The sequence below is a fragment of the Ammospiza caudacuta genome, chromosome 19 (assembly GCF_027887145.1).
Source record: "Ammospiza caudacuta isolate bAmmCau1 chromosome 19, bAmmCau1.pri, whole genome shotgun sequence".
In the NCBI taxonomy this organism is placed as follows: Eukaryota; Metazoa; Chordata; class Aves; order Passeriformes; family Passerellidae; genus Ammospiza; species Ammospiza caudacuta.
In genome coordinates this window covers 6972412-6990052 of record NC_080611.1, presented here as the reverse complement: position 1 = coordinate 6990052, position 17641 = coordinate 6972412, and positions in this window count along the sequence as shown.

The window sequence follows — 17641 nt, the reverse complement described above, 5'->3', positions numbered from 1 at the left end:
TCCTCACAGACCCCACTGACAGACCAAGGGGGATCCTTTTCTTTGGGTTTCCCCAAGGTGATATCTATACTTCCCTTTGCTGTGTATTCCGTGATTATCATCATCCCCTGCAGCCTGGGTTTATGAGAAGAGCAGGTTTACACACAGGTTAAAGACAGCACAGGACAATATGGAGAGTTTGGTGTGTCAGTGGCTCATAAAGGTAACCAGTCTGGTCAAGATAAAAACCAAAATTAGTGGAAAGTAGATCTTGAGGGCAAAGCAATAACCACAAGATGCTGATCCCAAGCATAGGGTGTTGGGAAGGATGAAAGTTTGACAAGAAAGTCTCACAGATAGATATGCATGCTTAGCTGAAAGATTTTTGAATGTAGAGTGGGATGGCAGGAGGGTCTCACAAAGGGCCCCCTGTTTCTCAGCATTGCAGCTCAGAGGATTCACATTAAATCCTGCTGAGTTTGGCTCTGCACAGCCCCAGGGGTGGATTTGTTCAGAAACACAGAATCACGGAATGATTCTATGCAGGAGCTGTTATTGAAGAGCTCTGGGTGTCAGGGGTACAGACCCAAAGCTGGCTCCCACATGGGTTCAGGAAGAGCGCATTTTTATACCCTTATCATTATCATTATATTATAATCATATATATATATATATATATATATATATATATATATATATATATATATATATATATATAATGTATCACATATCATTATCATTATATAACTACATTATCATTATACTATCATTATAATTATTATCATTATATAAGTACATATTCATTATTAAACTTCTATTGTTCTATTGTATGCATTTATTTCATCCAAGCATGGATTTTGTCATTTCCATCAAACCCCCAAACATCGTTTCTCATTATTCTTGTTACAATTAAACAATAATTATATGCAATTACCAAACAATTATCGCATTTAACAATCATTTATCATAGTCATTAAATGATTTCACAGGTGCAGTTTCACATGATCCAGTAAAGCCTAAAATTTTCCCAGGGCCTACCAGGCCCAACCTTCCTCCCCCTGAATATCCCATGATTTTGGAAACATTTTATCCCTACACTATCAGATTTACCCTGCAAACCTGTGGTTCCTGAGGGATAACTGAGTTACCAATGGCATGGAGTGATGGGGAACACACAGGGAGTCCAGGAGGAGAAAGCAATTTGACAATGCTTCTTTTGCCATGAAGGATTTAATGGAGATTGTGGGGAAGATTACCTTAAGAGGTGAAATTTCAGGTGGCTCATCCCTCAGATTAGAGGCATTTTGATGAAAAGTTCTTGTTCTTTAGCAACAGATCATGACAGTGCTTGGCAGAGGAGGAAAAAATCCTCAAGAAGTGGCACAGGACATGACAGGCACTGCCTTAGCCAGAAAAACCTTCAAAATAAAAACCCCCCAAAAATAAATTTGCAGAGATATTGGCTACTAATTAAGAGAAAGATTCATTAGACCTCAGAAATATTTGAATGTAGAATGATTTCAGGAAGCCAACAGCAAGGTGTAACCGAGGGAGCTTCATTAAAGAAGAGTTTACTTTACTTATCTGCAATGTGCCCCAGCCCCTGGCCCTGTGTCTGCCAGAGCAGCAGATGCAGGATAAGCCTGGTCCCTGCAGAGCCCAATCTCCCTCTCCCAGCGCTCCCAGTCCAGGGGTATTTCCTTCTGCTCTTTCAATAAAAGAAAGGTAAACACCCCCCACCCAGCTGCAGTGGCTTGGGATTAGTTTCAATATTGCCTGGCAAAGTATAAGCTAAATCAATTCCTGTTTCTTTGAGGAGGAACAGAACAGTGCATTCCCACAGGCCATTCCCCAGCCCTGTCCCACAGCCCATTCCCCATCCCAATGCCCATCCCATATCCCAAATCCCATATCCCATATCCCAATCCCATATCCCATATCCCATATCCCATATCCCATATCCCAATCCCATATCCCATATCCCATATCCCATTCCTGTATCCCATATCCCATATCCCATATCCCAAATCCCATATCCCATATCCCATTCCCATATCCCAAATCCCATATCCCATTCCCATATCCCCTTCCCATATCCCATATCCCATTCCTGTATCCCATATCCCATATCCCATATCCCAATCCCATATCCCATATCCCATATCCCATATCCCATATCCCATCCCATATCCCAAACCCCATCCCATATCCCATTCCTGTATCCCATATCCCATATCACATATCCCCTTCCCCATCCCATTCCACACCCCATTCCCCCATCCCAATGCCCATCCCAATCCCATATCCCATTCCCATATCCCCTTCCCATATCCCATATCCCATATCCCAACTCCCATATCCCATATCCCATTCCTATATCCTATATCCCATATCCCAAATCCCATTCCTGTATCCCATATCCCATATCCATTCCCATATCCCCTTCCCATATCCCATATCCCATATCCCATATCCCATATCCCATATCCCAATCCCATATCCCATTCCTATATCCCATATCCCATATCCCATTCCCATATCCCATTCCCATATCCCCTTCCCATATGCCATATCCCAAATCCCATATCCCATATCCCATTCCTGTATCCCATATCTCATATCCCATATCCCAATCCCATATCCCATATCCCATATCCCATATCCCATATCCCATATCCCATATCCCATATCCCAATCCCATATCCCACACCCCATATCCCACACCCCATATCCCACACCCCATTCCCCATCCCGCAGCCCCGGCGCTGCCATGGCCCGGCTCCGGCCCTAGGTGGCACCGCGACTCCGCCGCCGCGTCCCGCCGGCACCGGGCGGGGGACAAGAACGGGGCAGCCCCGGCGGGTCCCGGCAGCGCCCGAGCCCCTCCGCCTCCCTCCTGACCCCTTCCCCGCGGTGTTCTCGTGCTGCTCTGTGTCCCCCAGGCTGTCCCGCTGTCCCCGAGCTGCCCCCGGCTGTCCCGCTGTCCCTGTGCTGCTCTGTGCCCCCCCCCCCCCCGGCTGTCCCCAGGCTGTCCCCATCCCCTCCGTGCCGCCCCTGGGCTGCTGCACGTCCCTGCCCAGCATCTGCTGCTCCTCCGGGCTCACCCTCTGCGGAGAACGGGGACATCCCACAGGGCAGCGCTCCCACCTCGGCTGGCTGCCTGTCACCTGCCCTCGGTGTCACCTTTGGCACCCCCAGGGCAAATCCAGCGGCAGGGCCGGGCTGGCAGGGACCCTGCCCAGGGAGCAGAGCCAGCTCCTGCAGTGGCACCCTGTCCCTGCCCCACTGAGGGTGGCACCTTGCCCATAGCCAGCTCCAGACACAGCTTGGAGAGCCCAGGACCCCAAGCTGCTGCTGGGTTTTCACCAGCTCACCCAGCCCAGGACTGTCACAGGGCCCTGAGGCTGGGTGTGGGCAACTCCTGATGGTTAAAGAGAGCCATGGAGCATTCATGGGATGTATCCCACGTTTGTTCCTCCATGGGAGAGGGTTCTCCCAAGGAGGAGCAGTAGGCTTTCCTCCCCTCCCCTTCCTCCTGGATTTCTCTTTCAGGTTTTTGGCAATCTTAGACTTTGAAGAGTAGGCCTATGCAGTTAAAATTTGAGCAATACCTATCTAAAATGCAGGTCCTACAAATCTTCATGCATGAACTTGGCCACAATTGGCCAAATCCTGAGCTCCGGCTCTCTCCCCATCCCCATCCTGCTCCTCTCGTGTGTCCCACAGGAGCAGATCCCTTCAGGACCTCTCTGATTGTTCCATGGATGACCCCCACTCCATCACCTCCTATAGAAACCAGAGCTCAGCATTTCTGCTGGGGTTTCACCAGCAGCTGAGATGGGCCTGGAGGGTGGTGCAGGGAGAGCAGGAGGGCCCAGAGCTGCTCTGTCCTGGCAGAGCCAAGAGGGGCTTTAGGTGCCAGTGGGCTCAGTGGTGTCCATATCCCATATCCCATATCCCATATCCCATATCCCATATCCCATATCCCATATCCCACTGAGAGCCCCATGCAGACAGAGATGCTGGGATCCCACCTCTGCTCAGAGTGGTCCCTCGGTTCAAAGCTGCTTCCCCTCATTCCCAGTCACCCCATGAACCAAACTGGGGCAAGCACACGCTTCAGTGGGTGGCTGACAGCTCACCCTTGACACAGAACTGGTTTTACTCCATCCCCCTCCTCATTTATTTATGGTCCTTCACCCCAGCGTGGCTTCGCCCTGATGGACGGTGTTTGCACATGTTCCTCTTATCCAGAACATGGGGCTTTGCAGCCACTGCTCTATTTACTGTAATTTTTAGCTCAGACACAACCAGAACTCCCACCCTGTCTGGGCTCTCAGTGCAGAAAACAAGACTAAACTATTTTGGGATGTTTTTCCCTTTTCCTCATACTTGGGTGCTTTCCCATGTGGCAAAGCCTTCGGAGCCTCGGGGAGGGTGAACCTGTTTCACACACCCCTGAGAGCTGCCTCTGACCCCTGCACACACTTTAACCCCCTCCCCTGACCACAGGCACCTCCCATACACGCCAGCTTCATGCTCCACTCGGATTTTAGAGCTGGGAAATGCATCCAGTGTCAGGGATGAGCTGAGAGCATGGCGGATGGGCACGAGCCTCCCAGGCTCCATCCTCGCCCTCCTCCTCCTTGTCACCTCGTCTGGTCTCACCTCCTCAGGGTGCCCAAAACGCCGTGTACTGCTGCCCCAAGACAAGGAGGGAACACAGCTTTGGCCCTGTTTGCCTGGCAAATGTGGAAAAGTGCCCGGAAAATGCCCCTTTGCCTGCATCACTCCCATTTTAGTCCCACTGGGTGGCACCCGCTGGGGAGAGGCCGGCGATGCACACAAATCCTCCCCCCTCCCGCCTCTGTCACAGCCAAGGGTCTCTCCATTGAAGTTTACTTTAAGGTCTAATAAAATTTCCAAGCTGGAAAAATCTTTATGCAGAGGTTTGCTTTGTTTAAAGGAAGAGGACCATAAAGATAAAGCCTCGCCCGCCGCCGCTCCCCTCCCTGCCCGGCCGAGGGGCCGCGGCTCGGCCCCTCCCTCCCAGCCCGGAGGAAGAGCTTGTTTTCCTAACGAGAGGTTTGAAGATTAAAAGGGGAAAAAAATCAGCCATTTGGAATCCTCTACTGACGCTGCAAATACCCTCGTTAATAGATATGTCTCGTTTTGTTACCTCATTTTAATTAATCACTAAACAAAGACAGCTGCCAAATTTCGGCTCTGGCTTTGAGCCTACAACTGACTTGAAGCCCTTGAAAAATAGACTATTTATGGTGCCTGGGCTTAAAGCTTAAATTTCTTGTATAAACTTTACCCTTCCTAAGAATAGCGTGGGGAGAGCATTGCTGGCCCCATGCTCGGTGCCCCCATGCCCAGCTGGGTGTGGGCAGCAGTGGGGCCAGGAGGGATTGGGGTCCCTCGGGCTGCTGACAGCACAGGAGCAGCTGCACCAGTTCCAGGATGTCCCTGAACAAGTCCTGTTGTCCCCACACAGGCACAGGTGCCACCACCAAAGGAGGTGCCCCATTCCCGTTGGCCTCCTCCACAGGGCAGAGCATCCTGGTGCAGGAGAGCATCCCTAGGGCTGGCTGGGTGCCTAAGGGAAGTGTTTGTGTCCCAGACATGCAGTGCGTGGGGTGAAGAAGATATTTCATGTTTTAGGGCATGGCAGCTGCATCCAACCCTGCCACTTCCCCCAAGGGATGGGGCTCCTTCATCCACACCCCAAATAGCAGAGCCCTGGGATTTTGCACTGTGATGGAGCTGCCCACAGCAGGGACACGAGGCTTCTGTGTCTTCCCTTGATGGCAGCTTGGGCCTTCACAGGCTCTGAAAGGGCATTTTAATTTGTGTATGTATTTTTTGGGGTATCCTGAGGAAAGGCTTCAGCTTGTCCTTGCCCATCCCTTCAGACCACAGGCAGGGAAGGAGCTGGAGGACTGGGGCTTGACAGGGCAGGAGGAGCAGCAGCAGGGTCTGTCTGTCCTGGGTGCTGTGTGCCCTCAGTGCTGTGTGTCCTGGGTGCTGTCTGTCCTGCCATGTGGCTCTCAAGGCTCTGCAGAGCCAACTGGCCTCACTGCTGGCCCTGAACGAGTGCCCGGCGTCTGTCCCACTGCCTGGTGTCTGTCCATCCCACTACTCAGTGTCTGTCTGTCCCACTGCCCATTGTCCATCCTGCTGCCTGCTGTCCCTCTGTCCTACTGCCCAGTGTCTGTCTGTCCGTCCCACTACCCAGTGTCTGTCTGTCCCGCTGCCCGGTGTCTGTCCATCCCGCTTCCCAGTGTCCATCCCGCTGCCCGCTGTCCGTCTGTCCCGCTGCCTGCTGTCTGTCCCGCTGCCTTGTGTCTGTCCCTCCCGCTGCCGCTGTCTGTCTGTCCCGCTGCCCTGTGTCCACCTGTCCCGCTGCCCGGCGTCCGTCTGTCCCGTTGTCCATTATCCATCCCAGTGCCCAGTGTCCCTCCCGCTGCCCTCTGTCCATCCCGCTGCCCGCTGTCCATCTGTCCCGCTGCCCGCTGTCTGTCCATCCCGCTGCCCGCTGTCAGTCCCGCTGCCCTGTGTCTGTCCATCCCGCTGCCCGCTGTCCATCTGTCCCGCTGCTCTGTGTCTGTCTATCCCGCTGCCCGGTGTCCGTCTGTCCCACTGTTCGTTATCCATCCCACTGCCCAGTGTCCCTCCCGCTGCCCTCTGTCCATCCCGCTGCCCGCTGTCCGTCTGTCTCGCTGCCCGCTGTCCGTCCCGGTGCCCTGTGTCTGTCCATCCCGCTGCCCGGTGTCCGTCTGTCCCACTGTTCGTTATCCATCCCACTGCCCAGTGTCCCTCCCGCTGCCCGCTGTCCGTCCGTCCCGCCCGGGGATGGTTCTGCAGCCCCCGTTCTCCGCAGCGGCTCCCGCTGCCCTCCCGGCCCGGGGCGGGAGCAGCGCCGGGCTGCAGGACGAGCTGCTCCAGCTGCAGCCGGGATCCCGCAGCTCATATTTCAGCAGGTCTCCCCCTCGGGTGACACCGAACGCGTGTCACACGCGCTGGAGGCACGGGCTGCCGGCCCCCGCCCGCCCACACAGCCCCAGCCGCGGTCCTGCAGCCGTCTGCTGCCTCCGTGGCTAAAATAAACTGTCTGCTGCACAGGCAGCAGAACTCACAGCAAAACCTCCTGCTGCACAGCGAAACTCCCAGCAAAACCTCCTGGTGCACAGCCGGCACCGGGAATCCAGCCCTGCACACGCCGTGCCAAAAACCCCGCTGGGTCAGCACCTGCTGGGATCCGGGGTGCTGCCACAGCCCAACCCGCGTCCTGGTTCCCTGCATCAACACCCCAGGACATCCCCGGTGTCCCCATCCCGAATGTGCACAGTGACACAGCCACCGCCACACCGCCACCTCCCCTGGTGCACTGCGGCACCCACGGGCAGCGAGTGACCCAAGAACCAGCGCTGGCTGCTCGGTGGGATTGCCAGGGGACAGCCCCAACCGTGTCTGTAGCACCCATGGGCACCAAGTGACCCCAAGAACCAGCGCTGGCTGCCAGGGGACAGCCCTGTCCTTGCTTGCCACCTCCGTGCCACCCACGGGCAGCGAGTGACCCCAAGAACCAGCACTGGCTGCTCGGTGGGATTGCCAGGGGACTGCCCGGTTTGTCCCTGCCACCTCCGTGCCACCCATGGGCACCAAGTGACCCCGTGTACCAGTGCTGGCTGCTCGGTGGGATTGCCAGGGGACATCCCCGTCCCTGCCTGTGCCACCCACGGGCACCAAGTGACCCCAAGAATCAGTGCTGGCTGCCAGGGGACAACCCTGTCTCTTCCTGCCACCTCTGTGCCACCCACGGGTGCCCCTAAGCCATCACCACACCTGTCCTGGGCTGCAGGGCAGAGCTGAGTCCCTCTGCTGAGCATCATTTCAGCTCGGTTTGGATGGGGTCAACTCTCCAGGTGTGGGGCTGGCAGGGGGATGCCCTGTGCCCTCTGGGGTTACACTGCTGCCGGCACGCAGGGCTTGCTCTGGAAGTGCCCCTGAGGCCACCCTGCCTCTCCTCCTCACCCTGGGCCACGCTCTGATGTTGCTGCAGTAAGGTCCTGCCCCACCTGTGGGGCAAAACTGAGCTGAGCATCTTCCTCTGCAAGCAGCAAAAACTCCAATTTGGAGTGGGCTGGGGCAGTGATGGACAGCAGATGGCTCAGAAGGAACCTGAGGGAAGTGGGAGTTGTTCCACTGCCCACTGTGGATTTTTAACTCTGAGCTCTAAGGATGGCAACCTAAATAACAACCTGTATTGTGTATTGGTACAGAAACACATTCCAAATACACAGGGCCCTGGGATTTCTGTGTTGGTACAGAAACACACCCCAAATAGACAGAGCCCTGGGACTTCTGTATTGGTACAGAAACATATCCCAAATACACAGAGCCCTGGGATTTCTGTATTGGTACAGAGACACTCCTCAAATACACAGACCCCTGGGATTTCTGTATTGGTACAGAAACTTATTGATACAGAAATACAGTGCTATTTCTGTATTGTTACAGAAACATACCCCAAATACAGAGAGCCCTGGGATTTCTGTATTGGTACAGAAACCCACCCCAAATACAGAGAGCCCTGGGATTTCTGTATTGGTGCAGAAACACACCCCAAATACAGAGAATCCCAGGATTTCTGTATTGATATAGAAACTTATTGATACAGAAGTGCTAAGGTATTTCTGTATTGGTACAGAAACACATTCCAAATACACAGAGCCCTGGGATTTCTCTATTGGTACAGAAACTTATTAATCCAGAAACTCCCACCTCTCCACCCCAGAAATGTCACTGTTCCCCTTTCTGTGCCTGTCCTAAAAACCTCCTGCTTCTAAAGGATATTTTGTATGGACTGCAGCTCTGCCCTGTGCAAACACATCATGATTTCTGGACTTCTGTATTGGTACAGAATGACACCCCAAATACACAGAGCTCTGGCATTTCTGTGCTGGTACTGAAACTTATTAATACAGGAATACAATGGGATTTCTGTACTGGCATAAAAAGCACCCTAAATACACAGAGCCCTGTGATTTCTGTATTGGTACAGAAACTTATTGATACAGAAATATAGAAATATACAGAAATATAATACAAATACAATGGTATTTCTGTATTGGTACAGAAACTTGTTAATACAGAAATTCCCACCTCTCCACCCCAGAAATGTCACTGTTCCCCTTTCTGTGCCCGTCCTAAAACCCTCCTGCTTTTAAAGGATATTTTGTATGGACTGCAGCTCTGCCCAGTGCAAACCCAACACGATCAGAGCTCTCCTGGGTGTGACACTGAAGAACCTTCCAAGTGACCATCACCCTGTCCCATCACTGCTGTGGCCTTTGGGGCTCTGCCTCAGACCGGGAGCTGCCTTGCCAAAAAGAATTCACTCACAAGCTGCTGTGCAAACAAACCCAGTGGGAGCTGGGCATTTCTGCAAGGGCTGGTGGAGATCCCCAGCTCCCCAGGCAGGGACTGCTGCTCTGACCAAAGGGGGATGTGTTTGTTAGTGTGAGCAGCAGGTTCACACTGACACAGCAGGCGGGGGAGTTTACAGCCACGTGGATATAAATAAATAGCAGGAAAAGGACTCTCCCTGCCTGGAGTGGCATCCTGCCCGCCCAGGGAGGGCTGCCCTTGGCCTGGATGCCAGATGGAAGAGGGATTTGCTTCCCTGCTGGTGTCAAAAAACCTACAGAGATTGTTTTGTTTGTTTTTGTTGTTTTGCTTATTTATTTGGTTGGGTTTTTTTGCTTTTTTAGGGGTTGCCACCAGCACTGTCCCCAGCACCACAGTGGCACTGAGGGCACATGTGGGGGGGACATCATTCTGCTTGTTCTCAGTGGGGAGGAAGCACTGGGGATGTATATCTCATTCTTCTCAGGGAGGAGAAAGCACTGGGGATGTGCAAGGTTTATAGGCAGGTCATGCCATTTTTTTGTTTATTTTTGTTTTGTTTATTTGTTTGTTTGGTTTTTTGGGGTTTTTTTTTTTAGGGGTTGCCACCAGCGCTGTCCCCAGCACCACAGCGGCACTGAGGGCACAGGTGGGGGAACATCATTCTGCTAGTTCTCAGTGAGGAGGAAGCACTGGGGATGTATTTCTCATTGTTCCCAGTGAGGAGAAAGCACTGGGGATGTGCAGGGGTTTACAGGCAGGCCATGCCAGGCCTGTTTTGGGGCTCAGCCTGCTGTCCCCAAGGTGACAGCAGCTCTGGGAGGGCTGGGCAGAGCTCAATAAATGTCCCAGAGCTCAGAGATATGGGGACAGACCGTGGGGTCCCTGAGGCCACACTCAGGAGAGCAGGATGTAGGAAGTGCCACCTCCTCCTGTGTGAGATCTCCACCTGTGTGAGATCAACCCCTGAGAGCTGTTGAGAGCAGAAGGCTCCAGAGAGAGCTTAAAGCCCCTTTCAGGGCCCAAAGAGGCTCCAGGAGAGCTGGAGAGGGACTGGAGACAAGGTCTGGAGCACCAGGACACAGGGAATCCCTTCCCACTGCCAGAGGGCAGGGATGGATGGGATATTGGGAATTGGGAGTTGTTCCCTGGCAGGGTGGGCAGCCCTGGCACAGGTGCCCAGAGCAGCTGTGGCTGCCCCTGGATCCCTGGCAGTGCCCAAGGCCAGGCTGGACATTGGGGCTTGGAACACCTGGGACAGTGGGAGGTGTCCCTGGGACAGTGGAAGGTGTCCCTGCCGTGGCAGGGGTGGGATGGGATGATCTTTAAGTCCTTTCCAACACTTCCAAACTTTCCTTTGATTCTCTGTGCCCCCTCCTCCAGCTCCCCATTGCCCAATTCCACCCAAGCAGGGGCACTTGGCAGTGCCAAGCCCTGCTCTGCTTACCCAGCCTGGCCTCCCTGGGCTGACAGCAATGCCCAGCACAATCCTGGCAGGGACTGCCCCATCAGTGCCACCCTTGGCTGGGATCCTGCCAGGGCACGACTCCTCAGGTGCCTTGCTCCTCTCTCCCAGTGCACAGACCCTTCATTGGGGTGCAGAGGGGCCGGGGGGGATGCGGTGGGGCTGCCCCCTGGCCATGCAGCCCCAGCAATGGGGCAGCCCCAGCTCGGGGCTGTGCCAGGAGGGGACAGCAGCAGCAGAGGCGCTCGGGCAGCGCTCCCGGGAGGCCCCGGCCCCCGCCTCTGCTCCGCCGAGGGCTGCAAGAAGTTAATTTATTTTTGGAAAAGCAGCTCGCAGAGTTTGTCTAATTCCACCCGCACCAGCTCCGTTCACTCTATTTTAAACCCGTTCTTACTGTGCTTCAAGTTTATAAAACACGATCGGTGCTCCCTGGTCAGAGCAGCCCCGAGCCGCGGAGCAGCGGCAGAGCAGCATCTCCTGCAGGACGCTCGAAAAGCCCTCAGGTAATGAATTCATGTTCCTTCTTGTTGTCCTGTCCTCTGCCGGCTCGGTCACGGTGCCACACGGTGTGTGGGGACAGCTTTGGGGACACAGCAGAGCCGGGCATCGCCTCTGCCCCTGTTGCTGCTGGGGTTTTGAGGGGTGCCAGCGGCACCTGGCAGGTTGTGGAGTGCAGAGAGCTCTCTGAGGAGCTGGCACTCCTTCAGGAGCGGGCACAAGGTGTTTGGCACTCAGGGGACACGGTGTAGTTGGCACTCAGAGCCAGCCTGGCAGCCAGAGGTGGCTGAGCATGGGGAGGATGGAGCTGATGGGCCCTGGAGCTCCCTAAAGTTTCCCAAAGTTTCTGACTATGCTGCAGCCATTGGGACACTGCTCTGGTGGCTTGTCTGGTGTCCCCACCCCAGCTGGCACGGTGGGACCCCCCCACCGTGAGTTTTGTGGTGTCACCCCTCTTTTACTCCTCCTTTGCCATGAGCGTGTCACGGCTCCCTTAACCGTGCAGGGTCATCCTGGTTGTACCAAACCCTCAGTGTTTAATGCAGCCTCTCAGTGACTCACACTGCAACCCACAAGGAGTGTTTAGAGAAGCTCCCGGCATCTCTCACACGCAGAAATCCGGGGCATTTATGGAGCGCTTTGTTTCTGTTACCCGAATCCTTCACAGAAGCGCTGATGTTATGTGCTGAGCGCTGCTCGGGGGAGCTTGGGCAGCCTCAGGCTGGGCTCTCGGGTGTCTAAGGGTTAAAACTTCCCGAAGCAGCCTCAGGCTGGGCTCTCGGGTGTCTAAGGGTTAAAACTTCCCGAAGCAGCCTCAGGCTGGGCTCTCGGGTGTCTAAGGGTTAAAACTCCCCAAAGCAGCGCCCTGGCACCGCAGCCGGGGCATCTCCAGCGGGGATGGAGCGGGGAGGGGGCAGCGCTGCCCGGGAGCATCCTCCCTCCTCATCCCAGGGATTGGTGGCCCCCAGGACGATTTGGTGGCTTCCAGGAGGGTTTGGTGGCCCTGGCAGGGTGTGGTGGCTTCCAGGATTACTTGGTAGCCCCCAGGAGGGTTTGGTGGCTTCCAGGAGAGTTTGGTGGCCCTGGCAGGGTTTGGCGACCCTGGCAGGGTTTGGTGGCTTCCAGGAGAGATTGGGGACCCCCAGGAGAGTTTGGTGGCTTCCAGGAGAGATTGATTGGTGGCCCTGGCAGGGTTTGGTAGCCCGCAGGATTGTTTGGTAGCTCCCAGGAGGGTTTGGCGACCCCCAGAATTGTTTGGTAGCCCCCAGGATTTTTTGGTAGCCGCCAGGATTGTTTGGGAGCCCCGAGGATTGTTTGGTGGCCCCAGGAGGACTTCGTTGCTCTGGCAGGATTTAGAAGCCCCCAGAAGGGCCATGCCACGAGTGTTTTGGGGACAGGGAGGGCTCAGGGTTCAGCACTGTTCTGAGAGCTCTCTGTATCCTGCTTTACTGCTTCCTCCTGACTCTCATCACTTCAGCTCCGAGCACAGGGGGTAAAACACCCCAAAAGGCAGAAAAATGAAAGTGTTCTTTTTTAGGTGACCTCTCCTATAAATGTCACTTGTCAGATGTCCTCAGGGCCAGCAGCAGGGAGTGACCCCAGGTCCCCCTGCCCAGTGCTGCTCTCTCTGGTGCTGCCTCTCTGTGTTCGCTCTGTGTTTTCTGGTGGTCCAGCGTGGAGGAGAAATGTGGAAATGTGGAAATGTGGTCGTTGTGTGGAGCGTTCAGGCTAAAAATAGTTTCCCTCTCGTGCTCCATGTGAATGGGCAGCCACATTTGACTGTACATGGATTTGTCTGATAGTCCCATTTCAGTGTAAGAGACAAAATATCTTAGTTATGGCTTTGTTCTGCAGCTAACAATGGGTAGCTAAAAATATCCCACTTTGTTCCACTCAATAAAGTTCTCTCAAGGGGAGACACTAACGTTACATTTTTGCCAAATCCCTGCAAAACACGGCCAAAGAAAATGCGCATTTTTGCCAGCAGCTTTTCACAAAACGTGTAACCAGCAGAAAGCTCCGTCCTGTGGGGCTGTGACCTGTGCTGTGCTGCATCCTGGGACTGCTGGAGCATCCCGGGCACGCGGGCCTTCCTCCCACCCTCATCCTCCTCCTCTGGGCACGCTCCAGCTGCTCCCCAGTGCCCAAGGGGTTGGGCTGGGGCTGGGGATGAGGAGCTGTCCATGCCTGGCAGGGGTGAGTGCCCTGCTGTGCCAAGGGTGTGCCCTGCTGTGCCAGTGTGAGTGCCCTGCTGTGCCAAGGGTGTGTGCCCTGCTGTGCCAGGGCTGGCTGCTCGGTGGGCACTCTGGTCTCACTCCAATTCCTTTATTTCCCTTCTGGATGTCAGCCAGGCCAGCCCTGGCATGCTGGGCAGGGCAGGGCTGGTGTGTGGGAGCAGGAAAATAAATAAATATTTATAGTATTTATAAATATTCTAGTGGGGTTTCATATGGGGAAAATAAATCAATATTTCTAATATCTAGAAATATTCCAGTGAGCTTTAATATGGAGAAAATAAATAAATAAATAAATAAATAAATAAATAAATATTTCTAATGTTTATAAATATTCCAGTGGGGTTTCATATGGGGAAAATAAATAAATATTTCTAATATTTATAAATATTCCAGTGGGGTTTAATATGGAGAAAACAAATAAATACATATTTCTAATATCTAGAAATATTCCAGTGGGGTTGAATATGGAGCAAATAAATCAATATTTATAATATTCATAACATACTTACTATATATATTTATAAATGAATATATAAATGTATATTTATAAATATATATTTATTTATAAATATATTTATAATATTTATTTATAAATATTTTTAATATTTATATATATTCCAGCTGGGTTTAAGATTGAGAAAATAAATAAATAAATATTTCTAATATTTATAAATATTCCTGAGGAGCAGGGGAGCTGAGGGTGCTGTGCCAAGGCCTGTAGGGTTGGTTTGATGTCCCCGGGCAGCTCAGGGGGTGCAGATGGAGCAGGGGCACAGCCTGGAGGATGATGTGTGGCCCTTCCAGCCCTCATGGCTCCCAAATCCTCCCTGTGCCGGCTGCTTTCCCCACCCCTCCACCACCCCAGGTGGGCAGGAGCTGTCTGTGCTGGAAGGGCCCAGCTCCAAAGGTGTGGTGCCCACCCCAAATGTGATTTTTGGGAAGGAGATGTGGCCTGATGTGATTCATGCAGTGTTTGCTGCTGCAGCATTCCTGGAATGTACCTGCTTTATTTCTTGGCCTTCCTGCCTGCGACTGCAGCGGAGCTGAGCTTGTGCTCTGGGCTTTGGGTGACACAGATCCAGAGATCCAGAGATCCAGAGATCCAGAGATCCCTGCTCTTGGGCTCAGGGGTGCCTTGAACCAGGACAAAATCCCCGAGCTGGAGGTCAGGGACCTGCAATGGAGGTGTTCTGATAGAAGTGACAGGGCTGTGGTGTCACCTCCCCAGCTCCCCAGGGTTGGTTTAGGTGGGACATTCACCCATCACCCAGCCAGGAGGGTTGGCTTAGGTGGGTCATTTATCCATCACCCAGCTCTGAGTCCTCTCCATCCCCCAGGGACCTGCTATAGAGGTGTTCTGCCACATGTGACAGGGCTGGGGTGTCCCCTCTCCAGCTCTGAGCTCCCTCCAGCCCCGAGACCTGTGCCACATCTGCCAGATGTGACAAATTTGTGTCCCCTCCCCACCTCTGAGCCCCCAGCATGTCCCCATCCTGGGCACAGATACTCTGCAGTGTCCCCTGCTCTGATGTCCCCCTGTGCGTGCTGGGGACACCTTTCATGGTGTCACCTCACCTGCGGGCCCACCAGCACAGCCCCATGGAGGATGGGGGTCCAGGGATCCAGGGATGCTGCACAGACCCCCACACCCAGCAGAGCAGTAGCAGGAGGCACAGAATCCTCTCTGGAAGACAGGAGAGTCACCAGACTGTTCCTGCTCCTCCACAGAGATGGACCTCCCCAGCCCAATGTGAGCCCCCAGAGCAGCAGCCCTGCCCTTGCCTGGCTCCCTCAGGGCTCTCACTGCACACAGGATCAGCCCCAAACCCCCCTGGCAGCCCCAAACCCCCTGGCAGCCCCCTTGGCACCCTCTCCTCAAGAGCCCAGCCCACCCTGGGCATGAGGAGCAGGGAGATCCTGCACTGCCAGGCTCCTCCAGGATTCCCTGGCACTGCCCCAGGCCCTGTGCCCATGTCCCAGGCACTGCTGGCAGTGCCCTGGAGAAGGCACCAGGGAAGGGGACAAGCTGCCAGGGGACTTTTCTGGTTGATTTATGGCCCAACCTCCAGCCAAAAAATGCACCCTGCCTGCACTGGCATTCCTGGAGCAGATGCAGAGGGCTTGTCAGCTGTCCCCAGGGGTTTCCTGGCTCTGAACACTGCTGGGACAGTGGGACAGCACCAGCAGGACAGGGCTGTGTCCCCCTCACTCACAGCACGGGGTGTGCTGAGCTCTGCAGGGATGGCACGGGGCTGGTGCTGTGGGTGTGGGGTGTGTGTGCCCCCAGACAGAGCTCTGCCTCGTGGGGACCAGCCTGGAGGGCTGGCTTAGGTGGGAAATTTATCCATGACCCAGCCTGGAGGCTTGGTTTGGGGGGGACCTTCACCCATGACCCAGCCAGGAGAGTTGGTTTAGGTGGAACTTTTGTCTGTCACTCAAGCCAGGAGGGTGGATTTTGGTGGGACATTTATCCACCACCCAGCCAGGAGGATTGGTGGGATATTTGCCCTTCAGCCAGCCAGGTTTTGGTGGGAAATTCTCCAATCACCCAGCCAGGAGGATTGATTTTGGTGGGACATTAATCTACCACCCAGCCAGAAGGATTTGTTTAGGTGGGAAATTTATCCATCAATCAGTCAGGAGGGTTGGATTTGGTGGAAAATTTCTCATCACTCAGCCAGGAGGGTTGGTTTAGGTGGGAAATTTATTCAGCACCCAGCCAGGAGGACTGGTTTCATTCTGGTTTTGGTGGAACATTCTCCCATCACCCATCCCTGCTGGATGGGGCAGAGGAGTTTGTTGAGCTCCCAGCAGAGGCACACTCAGCCCATTTGCAGTGTGAGTAACAAGGACATGCCTTTGCTGTTGAGATGCCGTGTGGGATTTGCCCCCAGCTCAGGAGATGTTCCTGGGAAAGCTTTTCCCTGCCAGGACAGCAGTGACAGCTCCCAGAGCTGCAGAGTGGCCCTGCATGGCTGCGAGCCCCAGCCACGGGATCCTGCTGCCCTCTGTGACATCCCTGCCCCACACACAGCACAAGGGCACCAACACGGGGGCTGGCACTGCCCTGCCGAGGAGCTGGCCCAGCACGCAGTGCCCAGCCTGGCCCTGGGGCTGAAAAGCAGCTCGTGGCCTGGGGATGGCCCCTCCCTGTGACACGGGGCATCCCTGTGACATAGAGCATCCCTTCTCTGCATCCCTGTGCCATAGAGCATCCCTTCTTTACATCCCTGTGCCACAGGGCTTCTCCTTTCTCTGCATCCCTGTGCCATAGGGCATCCCTTCTTTTCATCCTTGTGACACAGAGCGTCCCTTCTTTTCATGCCTGTGCCACATGGGATTAACCTTCCTCTGCATCCCTGTGCCACAGAACATACCTTGTCTGCATCCCTGTGTCACAGGGCCCAAGGGTTGGGAAGTGTTGGTGCACAGGACTTCAAACATCATCCCAGAACTCTGTCCTGCTGCCAGGCTTCATCTTCAGGATGGTGGTGATGAAAGGTGGACACACAGCCCTTCAGAAGGGCTCCTGAACACACTCTTTAGTTCAGATTGGATAAGAAGGAAACTAAAAATATATATCTGATATCTATCTTATATCTATCTTACATCTTACCTCTTGTATCTTATATATATATTATACCATCCTACATCTTATATCTATCTTATATCTTATGCCTTATATCTTATATCCATCTTATACCTATCTTATCTCTTATCTCTTATTTCTTACATCTTATATCTATCTTATCTCTTATATCTTATGTCTTATATCTCACATCTATAATCTTATATCTATCATATCTTATCTCATATCTTACATCTTATATCTATCATCTTATATTTATCATGTCTATCTTATATCTATCTTGTCTCTTATCTCTTTAGAAGCAGTGCTAGCACTGGTCCCCTCCTGAGGAAGCCCTGCTACTCCATACCCAGCTCCTCAGGGCCATGGAGCCCAGCAGAGGCAGAGGGCTGAGGGGCACTGGGGGTGTTCCTGGTACCTGCTGTGTCCTGAGGGGCACTGGGGGTGTTCCTGGTACCT